The sequence below is a fragment of the Neltuma alba genome, unplaced genomic scaffold (assembly GCF_004799145.2).
Source record: "Neltuma alba isolate B1F8T4 unplaced genomic scaffold, ASM479914v2 tig00002146_pilon, whole genome shotgun sequence".
Lineage (NCBI taxonomy): Eukaryota > Viridiplantae > Streptophyta > Magnoliopsida > Fabales > Fabaceae > Neltuma > Neltuma alba.
The window spans coordinates 5,498-10,994 of NW_021632754.1; positions in this window are offsets into that span (position 1 = coordinate 5,498).

Consider the following 5,497-nt stretch of genomic DNA (forward strand, 5'->3'; position numbering starts at 1 on the left):
CTTCATGAAAGGGGGGGTATTTATAGGCCTTGATATTTCAAAATGCCGAAAATGCCCTTCGGGAAAAAGATGCGATCTCGGCCGTCCATTTTTTTCTACTTTACACGTGGACAAATCTTAGGGCACTCACCATAAGAAAGTGACACATGTAGGGACACCTAATCACCATGTGATTTTCATGTGGAAAATAAATATTATTTTATTATTTGTCTCTTATTCCCTTTATGCCCTTGAACAATGTGGAAAATTCCAACTTTGTCCTCTCCTTCTAATTTTGGCCGAATTATTGCTCTTAATATTGGAAAAAATATGACTCATCCAATAATCAGTGCAATCCACTGATTATTTGTGTATTTCCGGCCCGATTTTCCAGCAATCCTGTCCAATTTACTGTCACAAAATTCCGATTTCAACACCTCATTAAATTCCCCTCATTCCAAGGGTAATCCATGATTTTTCTCAAGTTCTATCTCCCTCTATAATTTTCTAAATTTTATTCTGTCAAAAATCACTATTCTACCGATAATAATTCGGTAATAAATATCCTTTAAGCTAACCTTTGTACATCCAAAGGTGGGAAATAATTTTATAAATTAGGATAATATGTCACATAATTTATCCATATTTTTCCTTGAATTTTTGAGGCCTCTATATATTTTAAATAATGGAAATTGGCTAATTTTCCTTAATTAGCAAAAATTCCAATAATTACATATAATTTCCTGACAAATTATTTTTAATCTCATATTCATCTTCTAAGCCTCAAACATTATTCTGTACCCTCCTTTCTATTTTTCATAATTTTCTGGGAATTTTCAGGAAATTTGGACATTATTTCCAATACTGCCCTTTCTTAATGATCTTTTCAGAAATGACCGTTATGTCCCTATCCTGATTTTTCCTCATAGCCTGGATCCTCTACCAGTCTACTATACTACTTGGCCTTAATCAGTCACAAATCATTCATCAGTTAGAATAAAATTATCAGGGTGTGACAGTGGGTCCTGAGGTTGAACTCTAATTGATGCTTGGAAGGAGACTTGAGGTTTTAATAGACTTTGAGGACTTTGGAGTGTTGTTTTGATAGTTCTACCCTTTGAGTTGGGTAGAGTTTTGATGGGAGATAGGAATTTGTGTCCCCAAGTGTTGTTTTGGCCACATTATTAGTTTGAAAGCTAATATATGATGGTTGTGTGTTTGTGTGCTTGTGTAGACCGGTTGTGAGTCTTGGTGGTGCACGGGGCCACATCGTTGGTTGTTATTCCTTGCTCAGGCGAGAGGTAACCACTTTCAATCCTTAGTACTTACTTCTGTGGTATTGTGAGTAGATTTATGTTTTGTGCTCTAAGTAGTAATTATGTTCAAACTGTATGTTGGTATAAAAAGGAAAACCGTCTTGTGGGGTTTCGACTAATGATGAATGAATTTTGGTATTGTGAAAGATATGCCACTGAATGAGGTTAATTGTGAAAATGATTATTACTCTTTGATTATGATTTGAGCATGATGCATTAATTGGGAATTGGTGAGAGTTTTGTCTGTTACTACCACGTGTAAGGCCTCCATTAATGCATGATGGTTGGCTTAGTACGTCCCCCATAGTGAGGGATAGGCCTTATGGCTCCCTACGTCCCCCAGAGTGAGGGATAGGCCTTTTATGGCTCCTTACGTCCCATAGTGAGGATAGGCCGGCTTCGGCTCCTGAAAATCCCCCAAAGTGAGGGATTTGGGTAATGGGATTGCATCATTGCACTTGCCTGAATTATTATGGCTATCATTATATTATTTGTGAACTGCCCCACTTGACACCTCACGAGCACCTATTTAGTAGTACCTAGTATTGGAAAGGCTGGTTACTGGGACTTTGTCTTACCCCGTGGTTTACAATGTTTTCAGGTGAAGGTTCTAGGCGTGCACCTTCGGGAAGAGACGCAGAGGCTTGAGCTTGGTTAGCTCTAGGCCTCTAGCCTTTATTTATGTATGATCAGTTGTATATTGCCACAGTTAGGGTCTTTTGTGATATTTTGATTGTTGATCTATTGTAAATTGGAGGATGCGTCATCTCCTTATTTTAGTTGGCCGGAGGCCTTTGCTATTGTTTATGGAACCTTGTTATATGGTTGAAAATGATTTGGATGGGCTGATTTTGATGTGTGTGTTACCCGGGCTGGAGGCTCGGAGGCCCAGTGGATATGAATGGATTATTTTAGTTGCATGCAACGTCTTACGGGTTGACCCGAGTTTGAAAGTCAATTTCTAAAAATATGAATTTTCCTTCCACTATGGTAGCTCGTTTTAACAGCTTTCCTTTTCTACCATAGTAGCGGTCTTATGACGAGTTATGATGTTTTGAGGTTAAGGTTTTACAACAATCAAAAGAACCACCATAAACAGTAAAATCATCCATAAAGACTTCCATACATTCCTCTAAAAATTCACAGAATATAGCCATCATACAACGTTGGAAAGTCCCTGGAGCATTACATAACCCAAAAGGCATCCTACGATAGGCGAAGGTACCAAAAGGGCATGTGAAAGTGGTTTTATCTTGGTCCTCTGATGCAATAGGTACTTGAAAGTACTCGGAGAAACCATCTAGAAAACAGTAATGAGATTTGCCTGCAAGTCTCTCAAGCATCTGGTCTATGAAAGGAAGAGGGAAATGATCTTTCCGTGTGGCATCATTAAGTTTCCTATAATCTATGCACACACGCCAGGAATTCTGCACTCTTGTAGGAATAAGCTCATCCCTATCATTTCTAACAACAGTAACCCCACTCTTTTTAGGCACTACATGTATTGGACTAACCCACTCATTATCAGATATGGGATAGATGATCCCAGCACTTAGAAGTTTGGTAATTTCCTTTTTAACCACATCAAGAATCAGGGGGTTTAGTCTTCTCTGGGGTTGTCTCACTGATTTTGAACCTTCACTAAGCAAGATTCTATGTGTGCAAATGGCTGGACTAATTCCAGCAATGTCCGCTAAGGTCCACCCAATAGCCCTCTTATGCTCTCTCAAAACAGTAAGGAGTCTTTCTTCCTCAACCTTAGACAGAGAGTTAGCTATAATGACCGGTAATTGCTCATCAGACTCTAGAAAAGCATATTTCACAGTAGGGGGTAGGGGTTTCAACTCAAGAGTGGGTGGTTGCACAATAGAGGGAATCAAATTATGAAGTTCAAGAGAGAAAAGATTACTCCCCTTTCCTTCAACCAGTGAGAGTTTCTCAACCTTGCAGATAGCTTCCTCTCCAAGCGTTGAACCAACTTCTAGTTGATCTACAGCAACTGCCTTAGAGGGAATCTCCTCCATGACTTCTTCCTCCATATCTGAAATAGCAACAGAAAACCTTTCTCCAAGGGAATCATCACTGACAATAGAGGGATTAAAGTCTAATTTGGAGTCAAGGGAGGAAACAGAAAATGCATGTGGGAGGGAAAGCATACAATTAAACACAGTGCAATCAAGACATGTAACTTGTCCACCACATGAGCAAGAAGAAGGCGTAGAATAAAGGGATGAAAATGAAGAAATGGATTCATCCTCATCATTAGATTCATTAGTATAAATGTCAGAATAGAAAGAGTCATTTTTCAATTCAACTGCAGTGCATGCATCCTCAACAGCAATGTCTATCATGTTAACCCCCAAAAGTGAATAGTCCCCATAAGGATGTTTCATTGCTTCATACATGTTAAAAGAAACTTTATTATCACCCACCTCCATAGTGATGGTGCCTTCTCTCATGCTAATCATGGTATTAGCAGTCCTTAAGAAAGGTCGACCAAGGATGAGTGTAGCATCATTCACACGTTCTGAAGACATGTCAAGCACATAAAAATCAGCAGGAAACACCAATCCCTTAACTTGGACTAAAATATCTTCAATAATGCCCTCAGGATACCTAATAGTCCTATCAGCTAGTTAGAGCACAACAGTGGTAGACTTAAGAGTCTTGACTCCTAGAGAAGTGTATACGGACTTAGGCATGACATTAATGGCTGCTCCTAGATCTAATAGGGCTCCCCCTATTGTAACTTTTCTTATGGTACAAGGGATAGTGAAAGATCCAGGGTCTTGACACTTGACAGGAATTTGGGGTTTAAACAAAGCAGACACATTAGAGGGTAATTGGACTCTTTCATTAGGTTTAAATCTCCTCTTTTGAGTACATAAATCTTTCAAGACCTTAGCATACTTTGGAATCTTTTTAATTAGGTCAAGCAAGGGTATATTTACTTCTACTTTCCTAAATGTCTCAAGCAACTCATGATCTTGCCTCTCCTTACCCATTTTCACATTTTTCAAATAAGCATTAGGAAAAGGTAGTTCATTGATGTTTACCTCCTTACCTTCCTTGCTTGAGGCTCCATGGTTGCTTGGCTCAGATTCCACATTTGTCCCCTTGCCATCATGTTGTTTTGAGGCTTCTTTCAGCTTCAACCTCTTCTCCTTTGAGCTTTCAGATTGCTTCACTTTTGAAGATTCTTGTGGCTGCTCATCACACAAAATTTCTTCTTCTATAACTTCATCCTCCTCGTCTCTGAATTTCACTTGCTTCCCACTCCTAAGTGATAGCATTCAAGCCCTTAGGATTGATAACCGTGTTGGAGGGGATTGTGCCACTGCTCCTGGCTTGTTGTTCACTCATGTTGTTAGACAACTGAGTTACATAGGAGTTAATGTTCTCAGATTTAGTCTCCCATTGCTCCATCCTCTTTTCCAAAGCACTGAATCTAGCATCATTCTTGGATGAGTCTTGTTGAATTAGTGAAGCTAAGGAGTTGAACTGAGTAGCGTTAGCAGCCCTTTCTTCTTTCATTAAAGCCATCATATTCTGTAGGAGTTGATTTGTGTCATCCTTAGGTGGGACCGCCAAGGCTCGAGATTGGTTTTGGAACTGGTTTGAAGATGGACCAGCTCCTCCACTCTTCTGAAATCTATTTGGAGGTCTACTATCATCATTCCTCCAGCCCAATCGAGGGTTTGATTTCCATCCCTTATTGTAAGTGTTGGAGTAAGGGTCCCACTTTTGATTTGGGCGGCCTTGGAAGACTACAGACACTTCCTCATATCGGCCTAGACAAACGCTAGAAATATGCATGACTGATCCACATGTTTCACAACTAGGCGCTGTAATGTCCATAGGAGCGGATGGGCGATGCACACTCATATTCTTCAATTCAGCAGTGATCAAAGACAATTGAGATGTCACTTGGCTTCCCAAAGAATCGACTTTTGATTCCAAAGCGTCCATTCTCCTACTGTGCACTGAAGAGGTACCCAATTCATTAACCACCCTAGTATCTCTTGCACTGAACTATTGATGATTCAGGGCCATCTTCTTGATTAAATCCCAGGCTTCTTCAGCAATAGAGTCTATCAAAGATCCTCCTGATGCAGCGTCTAGCATACCCTTCTCTTGGTTCTTCAATCCATCATAAAAATATTGGACCAGTTGTTCATCAGGAATTTGATGGTGTGGGCATC